We start from the raw sequence: 16,986 nt of genomic DNA, 5'->3' as shown, positions 1-16,986 counted from the left end.
ACACAAGCAGGTGTGCTGATGTGCAATACATTTTTCATCACATTATATTATTATTATTATTATTATAATACAGGAAGCACTACAATGAAAGAGTTATTTTTAGTGTGGGCAGTGTAAACGGAATCTCTTTTAGTGACTTCGAATTTTAGCAGATAAGGCACAGAGGTCAAATGATGTGCCTACAATCACACACTTTAGTTAAGTGGTGAAGCTGGTATTTGAAGCCAATCTAAAACTCAAACACATATCCACATATCTTCCAAGATGTCTGTTTGGTTTTTAAGAATAATTTGTTTTATAGTGATGACTTGAAAAGTACACACATCATCCTAAACCACTATGACAAATGTATAAATCCTTATGGAAAAACAAAAAGAGCCTGATTGGAGTGTCATTTTACCCATCTGAATAGAAGACTACAAATACCAGAATGCAATTCAGCAGGGGGCTACATTGCAACCCACTGGTTTAAAAAAGTTATTTTCAACACATAAAGACACAGACTGAAAGTTAATGCGTGAGGTTACATGGATATTTGTTGTTGTTTGACATAGGCATGCTTCATATACGATGCACACATGAAAATAAGGGAGATGGTTTAGACGTTTTTTTGACAGGGAACATAGTAGAATGATGCCTGTTTTCATGTTGTTCTTTGTTTCCAGCATGGCGATGTTGTGGCTCCTGGTGGTGTGCTGGCCTCCGGAGATCATGAGTTTATCGGCCAGGTAGAGCGGCAAATGATGCAGGGTGTCTTGAGCATGATGCATGCTTGAAAGGAAAGCCAGTGCAGCTCCTTGGCGGTGCAGTGCAGCTCCTTGGTGAGGTTGTGGCTTCTGGTGGTGGGCTGGCCTCCGGAGATGGTGAGTTCTTCAGCCATGTAGAGTGGCAGATGATGCAGGGTGCCTTGAGCACGATGCATGCTTGAAAGGAAAGCCAGTGCAGCTCCTTGGCGGTGCAGTGCAGCTCCTTGGAGAGGTTTTGGCTTCTGGTGGTGTGGTGGCCTCCGGAGATGGTGAGTTTATCGTCGGGGTAGAGTGGCAGATGCTGCAGGGTGTCTTGAGCACGATGCATGCTTGAAATGAAAGCCAGTGCAGCTCCTTGGCGGTGCAGTGCAGCTCCTTGGTGAGGCTGTGGCTTCTGGTGGTGTGCTGGCCTCCGGAAATGGTGAGCGTATCGGCCAGGTAGAGCGGCAGATAATGCAGGGTGTCTTGAGTACGATGCATGCTTGAAAGGAAAGCCAGTGCAGCTCCTTGGTGGTGCAGTCAGCTCCTTGGTGAGGTTGTGGCTTCTGGTGGTGGGCTGGCCTCCGGAGATGGTGAGCGTATCGGCCAGGTAGAGTGGCAGATGATGCACAGTGTCTTGAGCATGATGCATGCTTGAAAAGAATGCCAGGCCAGTTCCTTGGTGATGTTTTGGCTTCTAGTGGTGTGGTGGCCTCCGGAGATGGTGAGTTTATCGTTGGGGTAGAGTGGCAGATGATGCAGGGGCGTCTTGAGCATGATGCATGCTTGAAAGGAAAGCCAATGCAGCTCCTTGGCGGTGCAGTGTAGCTCCTTGGTGAGGTTGTGGCTTCTGGTGGTGTGCTGGTCTCCGGAGATGGTGAGTTTATGGGCCATGTAGAGTGGCAGATAATGCAGGGCGTCTTGAGCACGATGCATGCTTGAAAGGAAAGCCAGTGCAGCTCCTTGGCGGTGCAGTGCAGCTCCTTGCTGAGGTTGTGGCTTTTGGTGGTGTGCTGGCCTCCGGAGATGGTGAGTTTATCGTCTGGGTAGAGCGGCAGATGCTGCAGGGTGTCTTGAGCACGATGCATGCTTGAAAGGAAATCCGGTGCAGCTCCTTGGCGGTGCAGTGCAGCTCCTTGGTGAGGTTGTGGCTTCTGGTGGTGTGCTGGCCTGCAGAGATGGTGAGCATATCGGCCAGGTAGAGTGGCAGATGATGCAGGGGCGTCTTGAGCATGATGCATGCTTGAAAGGAAAGCCAGTGCAGCTCCTTGGTGATATTCTGGCTTCTAGTGGTGTGCTGGCCTCCGGAGATGGTGAGTATATCGTCTGGGTAGAGCGGCAGATGCTGCAGGGTGTCTTGAGCACGATGCATGCTTGAAAGGAAAGCCAGTGCAGCTCCTTGGCGGTGCAGTGCAGCTCCTTGGTGAGGTTGTGGCTTCTGGTGGTGTGCTGGCCTCCAGAGATGGTGAGCGTATCGGCCAGGTAGAGCGGCAGATAATGCAGGGTGTCTTTAGCATGATGCATGCTTGAAAGGAAAGCCAGTGCAGCTCCTTGGTGATATTTTGGCTTCTAGTGGTGTGCTGGCCTCCGGAGATGGTGAGTATATCGGCCAGGTAGAGCAGCATATGATGCAGGGTGTCTTTAGCATGATGCATGCTTGAAAGAAAAGCCAGTGCAGCTCCTTGGCGGTGCGGTGCAGCTCCTTGGATATGTTGTGGCTTCTGGTGGTGGGCTGGCCTCCGGAGACAGTGAGTTTATGGGCCAGGTAGAGTGGCAGATAATGCAGGGTGTCTTGAGCATGATGCATGCTTGAAAGTAAAGCCAGTGCAGCTCCTTGGCGGTGCAGTGCAGCTCCTTGGTGAGGCTGTGGCTTCTGGTGGTGTGCTGGCCTCCGGAGATGGTGAGCGTATCGGCCAGGTAGAGTGGCAGATGATGCAGGGTGTCTTGACCATGCTTGAAAGGAAAGCCAGTGCAGCTCTTTGGGAATGGGGTGCTGTGCTTGAATTTATGTTATGTGATGGGTAATTTTGCAGCATGCTGGATGGCTTTCAGAGGGGTCAAAGTGGCACCCGAGACTCCTGTTAGTAGGGTGCTACCACTGCCCAGGTGCACGGAGACCAGGGTTCGGTCAACCGTTCTGAAATTAGGGTGGGAATGAAAAGAATGAATTTGCAGAGGAGGTCAAGCTGGTACCTTGCTGCTTGGGTCTTCAAGACAATATGTGGTCCGCATGAGAGACCACAGTCATTGGTAAAGGCGAGAGATTTTGTAGTGTGTGAGAGTTAAGGCATGAATGCATCAAGCCTAACGTCAGTCAGCCCTTTCCACACTTGATCATGCTTGGTTGTGGTTTCCCTGGGAGAATGAATTTGGTATTTCTATAGTTAGACTTCAGCTATGTGCTTGACATCCAGGTCGGATGAGGGACGACAGTGCTTCAGTGAATGGATATTGTTGGTTCAATTAATCTTTAATAAACGCTATGTGCCATGTGCTTATTGGTGTATCTTGGTGTTGGCGAGGAGGTTCCCCAGAGATTTCATGCAGAGTTTGAAGATGGCAGGGGACAGGATGGAGCCTTGTGGAACTCTCCAGGCTAAGGCCCATCAGGACATATATTGTCTTGAAAGAGGGCAAAGATTAAGGTAGATAACTTAAGAGGGGCTTTGTGTGGGTTTTCAGAATAAAATGGCCCATTACAGTATTAGCTTTGATACTATAAATGGTTATGGTCCAATTAGGGTTACCTGAGGTTTATCTGTAGACGATTCTTTTGTGGCTTCCAATAGGGCATGCATGCTTGACCTACAAAGGTGGCGGTCTGTTGGGTTGTGAGGTTGTTGCAGGTTTGTTCTGGTAGGGTGAGTACATTATTCTGGTGCATGACTTGCAAGATAATAAAGCTGTGTCTGGCTCTGCTGCTATCCAAGAATGATTCTGTGAGGTTGGGTTCTCTTACAATATTCTAAAATAATTACCCTCAGTGGTCCTCATGGAAGGAAACTCAGTAGGATGAAACGTGATGCACCCCTAATGCATGACTGACTCTTCCACAGACCTACATGCTTTTCAGAGGCCCATGCCTGTTATGAATGTCCTGTACTGTAGTAGTATAAACCTCAATGGTACTCAATGCATCGACCTCTGAATGATGAAAAGCCAACTGAGGAATGCCTGATGAGTGACTGACTCTGCTGGTCTCACATGAAATCTAACAATTGCCTACTACACCTTTACTAATATTAGTGGCAGGATACAAGGCTGAGTATTTCTTACACAGATTCCAACCTGAGACCTACAGGTTACACATAGATTTCTGCAGCAGGTACATTAACCTACTGAGTCATTTCACTGCAGAGTTTAATGTGCTGCCCTATTTGGATAACATTCACAGATGCACAAGACTTCATTTCCGCTTGCTAACCCCTCTCCAGTCGGGCCCCACCCCTCCCTGCGGAGCTTCCCTGAAGATTGGTGGTACCTCAATGAGATGTAGGCAGATTGGGGCTGGAATGGAAATCCATGTGAACCCAGAAACCTACTCGAATCTCACTAGGAGATTTGCGGAAGCCCAAGGATCACGTTTGAGAAAGTTTGCCCAGGCTCGGTAGAGGTTTAAAAGGCCCTTTCAGAAGGATGGGCCTGAGGACAAGTCCAGGGCACTAAAAAAGGGATAGGGCACAGAGAACACCCATTCCAGAGCACTGACATGGAGTCTAATGGCATTATAAAATGCGGGCAGAAGTTATTGATATTCAGTACTGCAGCTGAGGAAATGGCTACCATGGAACCAGAAACCATACTTCGTGGCCTTGCGGAGTAGAGAGGAATGTCTCTGACGTTTACCACGGGTTTTGTGTGCACCTGCAGATCTTACTGTCTGGAAGGAAGGCTGGCCAGGTGGAACGTTTTCAGGAATGCCGGGACAGGTATTGCGTCAGTGGTGTATGCCTACGCGCGCGTCATAGTTTTCAATTGGCTACCAGGTTCTCACCTCTTATGATATGTCTTATAGCACGGCGTGGACTCGCAGTGCTTCGGGACCTGCTAGAGTTGAGTTGGGTTGGAGATGGCTGATGTGGAAGGGATGCCATGGGATGTCTTCCATCTTTTTTGTCCATCGCTGGGTGGTCATGCTCCCTGTGGTAGGCCTGAGTTTTGGATCTATTTTTGCGCAATTCCTGCTTGCCGCTGTTGGACATTGAACAAGTGTTTCTGCTACTGAACAGCATCACTGACTTTAAGTCTGGCTTGCTGCCAAGTGTGACCTATCTCTAAGGCAGTGGTCTGCAACTTGCTGTTTTGGATTATAGCTTCCATGATCCTGCACCATTCATTATGATAGTTGCGGCTGGTTGGAGTTGGAGTTCAAAACATCTGTAGACCGCTGCTCCAGGGAGGTTAGAGAGTCTAGTGTGAAAGATTAAACAGAAATGCACATAGAGGCTCTGATTACTGGAATTTGTTGCCCAGTAAAAAGTGACTTTGCACTGATGCAAAGTGATGTTGCACTGCTAACAAACACCCTGATTCACAGAGCGCTGCAAAGTGTTTTTTTGCAGTGCAAAGTGACTTTCCACTGCAAAAAAATACTTTGCACCGATATTTGCATCATAGTGTTTGGTGGCACCAGTTCAGAGTCACTTTGCACCACGCTAAAAATATTTGATTAATCAGGCCAAAGTGTGCAAAACTAAACATTCCCAATCCTTCCACGTGGGAAGCGTAACTAAGTGCAGCAACAGAGTGCAAGGAGAACACTGCAGGCAAAACTAAACAGAGCAAGAAAGGAAAGCTGAGTGGGCCAGACTGAGCAGGGCAACTCCTTCCAGCACTGGCATGTACCCAGTGTGGCCTAGGCTTGGGGGGGTGGTGTAGTCCCCAGCGGGAGAAGCGAGAAGTATAGCAATCTGTAGGCGTATGGAGAATGGGTTCACATGTAGGCATACACCACTGGTCTCCCTTATTAGAGGGTGCAAAGGTTATGCAAAGTTTGGTGATCTACTTGATAACTGGTCATGATTTCCCTTCTCACTGTTTCCCCCATTTTTTTACAAATTTCTTCCGGCCTTTTAAGTTTAAGGGAGCCCAGAGTTCCCTTAAGCCACAGGCTTTCCAAGAGATCAGGCTCCTAGCATTAGTCTGTATGAGCGGAGACCTCCATGTCTGTCCTATAAGTGAACTTGCATTGAAACACACTGCTCTGTGTATTTAGCTGTGGTCTACACAAAGGGGCTGAGTCACAATGCTTTTTCCAGGAGTAAGTTTGACTTACTTCTTGAAAACAGTAGTAATTTAGACATTAGATGGTTAATCTGAATTAAAAAAAGGATGGGGAGTTCCGAGTGTGCTAAGGGGGCGTCTGAGCAGGGAAGAGATACACACCCACAATAGTGTAACTTTACGTGAAGGCACACCCTTTCCAAGCTGTCTTGCTGGAAGAGAGGTATGAAAGTGACATGTAAACACGTCCATGTGTGCAGTGAGATATGTGATGGAAAGGTTTAAAGATATTTTTTGCTAGATGTTATAGTGTGTACTAAGAGTTGGACCCATGCTGCTGTCTGCTGCTGAGTGACGTCATTCTTGCGAGCGGACTGTTGCGTGATGGAAGCGAGTGGTGTGTGCTGAGGGTTCCTAGAGGGCTAGCTGGAGTACCAGGGGGTAGGGGGGTCTCACTGCTGAATGTACCTTTACTAGTGAAAGTGAAGAAGTATTGCATTCTCTTCTGCAAGTGGATCCAGCCTGGTCCTTACACATGAGTGCACCGGCGTAGTCGGTGGTTGACCAATCCTATTAGACCAGTCTCAAGGTGAACCTGCATTGTGCTGCATGGGATAGTCAGTAGACTGTGAGTACCACCCACTGCCACAATACATTGACACCTTCTTCTCGTGCCAAGAGCTACCCTCAGTACAGACCTCTTCTCCTGTGCTTGCTGCTGCATCATAGATCGCGTGCTATCCTGTTTTCTTGCAAGCAGTGCCTCTGCTGTCGCGTATCATTCTGCCTAATGATATTGGGTGAAATGGCGGCCATGTTGTTCAAGCTCTGAGAGCCTCAGGATTGGGGCTGAATTTCCTGTTAGCCGATAGCATTGATGTGCTCACACGGGGTCCATTGGATAGACTGTCTCCAAGACTATTCGATGTGGGTCGTGGACATACTGTCCCGCAATGGGGAGCTGACTGCCTGTGTTGCGGCACATACCAGTAGTGTCGAAACTAGAATAAGGACCGGCCAGCATTATTAGGACATTATTTCTCTCGAACTCTTGTCTTGTCTGATGTGAAATAATTTACTCTGGAGTCAATTATTCCTTATCAGATCACAAATTATGAATGGAAGTGTTTTTTTTGTGAATCAGATGCAACCTACAGGGATTGTGCAACAGTGGCAAGTTGCAGACAACGTGTTTGTGAATCCTATTATGAGGTGTAAGCTATGGTCCCTTGTAAATTACACACAAGAGGGATTCTTTGTGATTCTATCTCAAAATGACCAACTGGACAAAGAGCATTGGCAATTTTCTCTAAGAAACGTATCCACTCCAGCACTGTGAATCATCAGTGAGTAAACTGCACAGTGGTGTCTTTATCTAGAATCGTTCACGACTCGGGCATTGCGATCGAGCCAAGATCGAAGCGTACAATGGTGTCGTTCATGAGCAACCAGAAAGACTCTATTATTGCAGTCCAGCTTTGGGCGCATCCTAAATTATTATATTTCTTGAACCGGTTACGGACTCTGGAACTGCGATTGAGAATTGAGTGCGCAGTGCAATGTTGTCTTTCTCTAATGGTTTTCCAGCTCTGTTATTGTGGTCCGCTTTGTGTACACCGTAAAATAATATCTTTCTCGACCGACCGCAATCCAGACTGAGTACACAGGAGAATGGTAACTTTTTCTAACAGTCTACGGCAGGGGTGTTGTTAGGTCTGGAAAAGATCAGGGGCCAAGCTAATGTCGAGACTGGCAGGACTCGGGGCTAGCTGTAGCCTTTTGGTTGTAGCCAAAATACCCGGGTCTATATCGCCCTGAGCGCCCCCTAGCAACGCCTCTGGTCTATGGACTCTGTTCTTGCAATTGAGCAGTGACTACGGCATTCAATGATGACTTACTCTAACGACCTTACAGGTTCTTGTTGTTATTGTGATCCAGTTTTCAGTGCACCATAAAATGTAATTTTTGTTGACCATTCTTAAGAACTCTGGAACCATGATCCAGAATTGAGTACTCTGTGCAGTGATGTCTTTCTTGAACAGTCTACGGATTCCTTGATAGATATTCAACAGCGAGGACACAGTTCAATGGTATCTTTCCTGATCAATATTCAAACTATCCTGTGGGCTTCTGTTCCAGTGCAGTGACCACCCTCCCAATCAATTGAACTGCGCATTTGTAAACCCTGGCACTTACAGGCTGCACAGCTTGGAAAAAGTGGATAGGTTCAAGCCAAATCAAGCTAAAGAAATGCAAAATTAGAAATGTTTTCCCCTTTGCACTAGTGCCTGATGATTATCCCTCAGAAATGTCTTTACATTTCAACTTTCAGATATCAAGTGGACTTTGCTGACACGTGTTTCGACCTTCAAAACAAAGGTCCTCCTCAGGGCCAATATTTCCAGCTACAAGCGTTCTTGTGTGTTGTCTTTCCCTAATAGCCCCGTGGACTCTGTTATTGCGAGCTAGCTTTGAGTATACGGCAAAATATTATCCCTCTCGACTGACCTTACAGACTCTGCAACTCTGATCCAAAATGGAATAGCTATGACGCCTTTCTCGAACCAACCTACCGACTCCGGTACGACGTTGAATACACCGTTCAATGGTGTCTTTCTGGAACAGCCATAGAGACTCCACCATTGCAATCCAGTAGTGAGTACTCGGCACGCTGTTTGACCAGGGCCCACTTCAGCAAAAAAACATCAATGGTGCTTTTTATTATCCGAATTTGATCAGTACGAACAACTCCTATGGACTCCCTTTCCGACACAGGAAGACTCTACCCATGGCCTAACAAAGCGGGTGAATCAAATTAGGCGGCAATTTGCAGTTTATCTGCTCCTGACACGACTGTCTGCAGCAGAGGGGCAGTTCATCAGGCCCCTCACTAATTCTTATCTTGTTTAAACGCGGGCAGAGAGTGGCTATAGGGTTTCGCTTGATGCAATTTGCACCCTACAGCGTCCAAGGGCTCCAATTGCTTAGCTATCTCGCGTGCCGTCACTTCCATTAATAGAACATTTCTTCGGGGAAAACTTGATTGCAGCGCCGGCGGAGGAGCAAACGGTGATAAATATTGGTCCGGGGCGGCAGTCTCGGATCTTCCGCTTTAATGATATTATGGGCGCGCGCCTCGATTTCTAATGCATCACATTCAGATAACGGCTCCACTTAACGCGGCTCTAATTGAATTCAAGAGTCCTATGAAATTCGAGAGTTTGGGCTGGGGGAACATTTTAATTCGTTATCGGTTGGTGGAGCAGGGGTGGAAGGGGGGGGTTGGACATCATTCTCAGAACAGGAAATTCTCTCTTTTCAGTGGGCCTTGCTGTTAGTTATCTGTTTCTGGTTTGGTCATGGCCCAGTATCGTATGATATGGTACTTTTTAAGAGTTTGTGTACTGAAATAGTTTTGGTGTTCAGTAACCTAGAAACTACCCAATACACCAAGGCATTGAATCCTCCCCAAGTCCCAAATGATTTTCTTGGAAAGTTGCCAAAAGAGGTCCATTTTTCCAGACAGTGTGACCCGGAATGGAGACAGGCTGGCTGCCATTTCCTTTCAGCCTGAATCTTGGGATTTCATCAGCTGCTGCGAGGGCACGGGCCAGAAGTCAGCGCTGGGATGTCTGCAATGTGTGGAGTAGGGACATGGACGGCCTGATGTTGGCAGCATATGGCTTTAAACGTAATGCTTTGACCCATCCGATGAGGGTCCCTTAGTGAGTAGTCGGCTGATGCACTCAGAATTATCTGCACCCAGGGACGCGTCGCCCGGCATATCCGGAAATAGATCATTCCCATAATCCAGCATGGAAGCAACTGAGGCCATCATCACAGGGGAATGACACTGTTACGGCAGACACAAAGACATCTTTCAAAGGATTTTGAGTTTTAACTAATAGCCACTAACCAATCTCTCACAAAAAGGCCCTGTTCAGAATTAAGCCTAAAGCCCTTTTACAGAAAGGACGGAATGGTGATATTCGTCCATTAAAGCGCTGTAAACAAATGCCATTTCATAGGCGTCTATGGCCATCCATTAGCACTACTTCCCCTTGGTCCGCATTCAGTTTCAATCACCAGGTGCCCATTTGCTCCCTTACACCTGAAATGTGCCCCATGAATTGGCTCCAGCAGGGTCCAGTCCCGGGTCCAAATGTACACAAAATCTGTTTAGGGACTGAATCTGAATCTGTCAGCGTGGCCGTGGCAATCCAAGGGCTTGTATATAGACATTACAGTGCTAGAAATAGAAGGCATCCTTTTTCTGATGCCCGGTTTGCCAGCCTGCCCTCCCACTCCTCGATATCCTTTATTAATTTATTCCAGATAATTACCGAACAGTTCAGTGATGTGCTTAAACTGAAATGACCAAACATTTGAAGAATTTGATTTTAAACAAATGCACTTGCCCGGGCTACAGAGTACATTCAATGAAAGAGGAGCCGAGTTACGTGAGGGCTAAGCCCATATGCCCACGTCCGCCAGGCGACGAACCAGAATGGGATGCTGCATGGTGCCAAATGCTGCTGAGATCCAAAATGCTTAGGGTAATTAATCAAATGCAGCTGAGAGACCCAGCATGCTTAGGGCAATGACTCAGATGCTGCTGAGTGATCCAACATGCTTAGGGCAATGACTCAGATGCTGCTGAGTGATCCAACATGCTTAGGGCAATGACTCACATGCTAATAAGAAATTCAACATGCTTAGGGCACTGACTCAGATACTGCTTAGAGATCCAACATGTGTAGGGCAATGACTCAAATGCTGCTGAGAGTTTCAACATGCTTAGGGCACTGAATCAGATACTGCCTAGAGCTCCAACATGCGTAGGGCAATGACTCAAATGCTGCTGAGAGATACACCATGCTTAGGACAATGATTCAAATGCTTCTAAGAGATCCAACATGCTTAGGGCAATGACTTAAATGCTGCTGAAAATCCAGCATGCTTAGGGCAATTTATTAAATGCTGCTGAGAGATCCAAAATGCTTATGGCAATGAATAAAATGCTACTGAGAGATCCAACATGCTTATGGCAATGACTCAAATGCTGCTGAGCGATCCAACATGCTCATGGCAATGACTGAAATGCTACTGAGAGATCCAACATGCTTAGGGCAATGCCTCAAATGCTGCTGAGAGAACCAACATGCGTATGGCAATGACTCACATGCTACTAAGAGATCCAGCATGCTTAAGGCTATGCTCAAATGCTGCTGAGAGATCCAACATGCTTAGTGCAATGACTCAAATGCTGCTGACAGATCCAACATGCTTAGGGCATTGACTCACATGCTGCTAAGAGATCCAACATGCTTAGGTCATTGACTCAAATGCTGATGAGAGATCCAACATGCTAAGGGCAATGACTCACATGCTGCTAAGAGATCCAACATGCTTAGGGCAATGACTCAAATGCTGCTGAGAGATCCAACATGCTTAGGGCAATGACTCAGATGCTGCTGAGTGATCCAACATGCTTAGGGCAATGACTCAGATGCTGCTGAGTGATCCAACATGCTTAGGGCAATGACTCACATGCTAATAAGAAATTCAACATGCTTAGGGCACTGACTCAGATACTGCTTAGAGATCCAACATGTGTAGGGCAATGACTCAAATGCTGCTGAGAGTTTCAACATGCTTAGGGCACTGAATCAGATACTGCCTAGAGCTCCAACATGCGTAGGGCAATGACTCAAATGCTGCTGAGAGATACACCATGCTTAGGACAATGATTCAAATGCTGCTAAGAGATCCAACATGCTTAGGGCAATGACTTAAATGCTGCTGAAAATCCAGCATGCTTAGGGCAATGGCTCAAATTCTGCTGAGAGATCCAACATGCTTAGGGCAATTTATTAAATGCTGCTGAGAGATCCAAAATGCTTATGGCAATGAATAAAATGCTACTGAGAGGTCCAACATGCTTATGGCAATGACTCAAATGCTGCTGAGCGATCCAACATGCTCATAGCAATGACTGAAATGCTACTGAGAGATCCAACATGCTTAGGGCAATGCCTCAAATGCTGCTGAGAGAACCAACATGCGTATGGCAATGACTCACATGCTACTAAGAGATCCAGCATGCTTAAGGCTATGCTCAAATGCTGCTGAGAGATCCAACATGCTTAGGGCAATGACTCAAATGCTGCTGACAGATCCAACATGCTTAGGGCATTGACTCACATGCTGCTAAGAGATCCAACATGCTTAGGTCATTGACTCAAATGCTGATGAGAGATCCAACATGCTAAGGGCAATGACTCACATGCTGCTAAGAGATCCAACATGCTTAGGGCAATGACTCAAATACTGCTGAGAGATCAACATGCTTAGGGCAATGACTCAAATTCTGCTGGGAGAACCAACATGCTTAGGGCAATGACTCAATTGCTGCTGAGAGATCCAACATGCTTAGGGAAATGACTAAAATGCTGCTGACAGATCCGACATGCTTAGGGCATTGACTCAAATGCTTCTGAGAGATCCAACATGCTTAGGGCAATGACTCAAATTCTGCTAAGAGATCCAACATGCTTAGGGCAATGACTCAAATACTGCTGAGAGATCAACATGCTTAGGGCAATGACTCAAATTCTGCTAAGAGATCCAACATGTTTAGGACAATGACTCAAATGCTGCTGAGAGAACCAACATGCGTATGGCATTGACTCACATGCTACTAGGAGATCCAACATGCTTAGGGCAATGGCTCAAATGCTTCTGAGAGATCCAACATGCTTAGGGCAATGACTCAAATGCTGCTGACAGTTCCAACATGCTTAGTGCAATGACTCAAATGCTGCTGAGTGAACCAACATGCTTAGGGCAATGCCTCAAATGCTGCTGAGATATCCAACATGCTTAGGGCAATGACTCACATGCTAATAAGAGATCCAACATGCTTAGGACAATGAATCAAATGCTTCTGAGAGATCCGGCATGCTTAGGGCAATTTATTAAATGCTGCTGAGAGTTCCAACATGCTTCGTGCAATGACTCAAATGCTGCTGACAGTTCCAACATGCGTAGTGCAATGACTCAAATGCTGCTGAGAGCACCAACATGCTTAGGGCAATGTCTCAAATGCTGCTGAGAGATCCAACATGCTTAGGGCAATGACTCACATGCTAATAAGAGATCCCACAAGCTCATGACAATGACTCAAATGCTGCTGAGAGATCCAACATGCTTAGGGCAATGCCTCAAATGCTGCTGAGAGAACCAACATGCGTATGGCAATGACGCACATGCTACTAAGAGATCCAACATGCTTAGGGCAATGGCTCAAATGCTGCTGAGAGATCCAACATGCTTAGGGCAATGACTCAAATGCTGCTGACAGATCCAACATCCTTAGGGCAATGACTCACATGCTGCTAAGAGACCCAACATGCTTAGGGCAATGACTCAAATACTGCTGAAAGATCCAACATGTTTAGGGCAATGAGTCAAATGCTGCTGAGAGATCCAACATGCCTGGGGCAATGGCTCAAATGCTGCTGAGAGATCCAAAATGCTTAGGGCAATGACTCAAATGCTGCTGGCAGAACCAACATGCTTAGGGCAATGACTCACATGCTACTAAGAGAGCCATCGTGCTTCGGGCAATGACTGAAATGCTCCTGAGAGATCTAACATGCTTAGGGTAATGACTCAAATGCTGCTGGCAGATCCAGCATGCTTAGGGCAATGACTGAAATGCTCCTGAGAGATCTAACATGCTTAGGGTAATGACTCAAATGTGGCAGAGCGATCCAACATGCTTAGGGCAATGACTCAAATGCTGCTGGCAGATCCAACATGCTTAGGGCAATGACTCACATGCTACTAAGAGACCCAACATGCTTAGTGTAATGACACTGCTGTGGCTGGTCACCTGTCGCAGGGCATCAGGCCCAGACACGGTGACCCACACAGGTGAAGATCTGTCCACTGTGAATCCACATAAAGAAATGTTATTGAACATGAAATAAATACAACAGAAAAGTTAGCTTGTGAGAGCAAAAAGCATGACATTCAAAATATAGTGGCTGCTCAACTCAACAATAAATAAGACTCATGATTTAAGCATAATGAGAGGAGGTGGCAGAGGGGCAGTCTAGCAGGAATCTACTAGATCATGCACTGAAAGCTTCTTGTTTTATTACTTGACGGAAGAGGGCAGAAGGTGGGGTCAAGAGACTATTGACCAACGCAATATATAAATTGGAGACTGCACATGGGACAGTGAAGTGTAAAAATCGCAGAATCTTTCTTTTTGGGGTCTTTGGGGTCTTCTCTTAAAAATACTTTTTTCAACAACCAAACATACCGTAGGTTCATGAATCCAGCCCTCGGAGGAACGCCTCCGATCACTTTTCCAGAACTTCAAATTCGCATTCTTAGCCCTGGTCGGAGCCTGTTCGTCCTCATCCACTTGGGATTTATCTAAGCATCACTACACAGATCTGCAGGGAACAGGGGATATCATGAGACCAGCAGCCCAACTTTTATGCCTGAGCTAAGCGGGGGCACATAAGGATGGCTAACAGATGAAAATATCCCATACTGGTCCAAAGCTCCCGGGCAGTGAAGATGTTCACATCCAGCTGCAGAATGGGTGCTAGTGGAAGTCTGTCAGTTTCAGGAAGATTTATTTAAAAAAAAGAAGACGAAGAAGAACCACCATTCCATCATGGCTGCCGAGCATGAATGGCGCTACTCCACTTATTGTGTGAGCAGTTTGCCCGAGAAGCTGAGCTGTGGCGAGGCACACCCTGTGAGGAGAGAGTGGAGGGAATGCATTGATGGGGCAGCCGATGGCCAAGCAGGGTGGAAAGCCCGGCGGGAAGCAGTGGATGAAGATGAGTTGGAGCAGCACAGGGTTGCACGGCACCGGGATGGAAAGTGATTCCTATCAGCATAAAGGAGCTTGGACATATTGTCAAATAATGACCACAAGCTCTCGCTCCTGATTGGCCCAATGGAATTCCACGTTCCCTCTCAGTTGATACTTTGTTGTAACTCATTGGGTATGGAAAGTAAATCTTCACACATACTATTTCAAAAAGTGGATTTTCCACACTTTTTTTTAAAAGTCCGTTTTAAGTGCAATTTCTATTAATTTATCAATTGTTTCATGTGGACTCAAAGTCCCAATTGCGGTCAGCCGACACGTGGGTCTTTATCAAGGCAGGTGGTTTGAAATAGTTGCCCCGGTTGTGGTAAGGTGGTGAAGAGTGGTCAGTCCTGTGAATGACGGCTGGGCTCAAAGTTTGCCCTTAAATAAAGTCAATATGGACGCATATGTGCGTCTCTGTCCATTAGGTATATTTGGTTGTTGAAAATTGAGTCCACATGGAACAAGTGATAAATGAATAAAAATTGTTCTTAAAACAGACTTTTTTTAAAAAGTGTGGAAAATCCACTTTTTGAAATATCGAACAAATCACAAGGTATCCAGGATAAACCCCTTACCGTACAAAGAAGGATGTGTGGGTTTCACCTCAACCTCATCCTTTGACCTGGCAGAAAATCAAATTAGGACACCACAAATAATCATCGGAGCTTAGCAAGGATGGTTCCACACCTAGGGCCCAATTACGAATATTCACACATACTATGTCTAGCAAAGAATTCTCTTTCCGATGTAATGGTCCCTTCTGAGGTTCCGCCTCTGCAGGCTGACTGGATCTGACCTATATAAACTGGAAACACATATCCACATGTCTTTTGAGCTTACACCCATTTAAAGAACTTTTGGGCCGATGTCATTCTGCAAAATGATCTGGTTTTCAGCTCTAAGTTGCCCAAATTCCTTCATGTGCCGGTTCTAGGTCACTTCCCGGCTAGTATACGGCATTTCCTGAAATGTTGGAATTCATCCTGTTTCTGAAGAACTGTACCGGCAATCTACATCCGAAGATTCAAGTCAACTAATAAATGAGGAGAAAAAGCAACCAGGGTCCACAGGTGGTTCGTTAAGAGGAATCACCAATGGACTTTACTCTTGCTCTTCGAGGAACCCCCTCGCTGGCTTTTTCATTGTGATTTCAGAAAAGGTAACAATGATTTCTGATGGATGGACCAACTGGGAACTTCACTTCTGGCATCCGGCAATGCCGCACTATAATAAGGTTGTGTCTAATCGGGAAGTGCAGGTGTAAAAGTGCCCGTCTTAGAAGATATCACTAGTAAAGCATATTGTTCATTTGGGACAGTGGGTAGGTTGCAGCGATGAAATTGAACGGAAGAGTAGGTTGGAGAGGCTTACGATCAATCGTGGGTGAATTTTAAAAGATGTTGGTCAGGTCCCTGTCTCGCCACACAAATCTTTTATTTTTTATTTTTTATTAGCCTGCAGCACCTGGTATTCCTAGGCGGTCTCCCATCCAGGTACTAACTAGGCCTGACACTGCTTAGCTTTTGAGAACAGATGAGATAAGGCGCATTCAGTGTGGTCTGGCCATAGGCTCACCACACAAATCTAAGGGAAGCCACATGATGGGGGAGACAAGGAGTGGCACATGGGAGTGAATTGGGAGTGGCTTTACGAGATCTACGGTAGTGATCATGTGTGACTTGCAACGTGCTCACGGCCAAAAGCTGCAACTGAAGATCTCTTATTCCTGCCATGACCCCTCATTTTGGCAAACTGCTCCTCTTCCCCAGTTTAGCTGTGTTCCTCAGTGGATCGCTTCTTTTACCTGCTGTCTACCACTCTTAGATCTCTCTCTCTCTGCATGCTCTGCTCTTTCCTGGGAGGGCCATTCCTGGCATACATGGTTCACCACTCCAGGTTCTGAATCTTCTTCCCCCTCAGCACCAGGTATGTGTGGTTGAATGCATGAGTGTTTATGATGGTAACCTGCTCCAGGCATGTTTTGCTCTCGATCTCTCTCGCGCTTGTCCCTTAAACTGCCAAGTCCCTTTTTAGCTCCTGCTCTCATCCCTGACCCACAGAGACAGCCTCTCCTCGCATTTAGAGTGTATCCCTTCCCAGGCGCGCTCTATTGCATCTCCCGATCATTCCTCTCTG

General features: G+C 46.5%; 1 pseudogene; it reads right to left on the bottom strand.

Moving 5' to 3' along the window:
• Nucleotides 1–16,302: 16,302 nt before the first annotated feature.
• On the bottom strand, nt 16,303–16,421 carry LOC138489895 (5S ribosomal RNA; annotated as a pseudogene).
• Nucleotides 16,422–16,986: the final 565 nt, after the last annotated feature.

The sequence above is a fragment of the Ambystoma mexicanum genome, chromosome 9 (assembly GCF_040938575.1).
Source record: "Ambystoma mexicanum isolate Mex_15411 chromosome 9, UKY_AmexF1_1, whole genome shotgun sequence".
NCBI classification, from domain to species: domain Eukaryota; kingdom Metazoa; phylum Chordata; class Amphibia; order Caudata; family Ambystomatidae; genus Ambystoma; species Ambystoma mexicanum.
The sequence above is the reverse complement of the archived record's forward strand: the minus strand, read 5'-3'. Positions and strand labels throughout refer to the sequence as shown.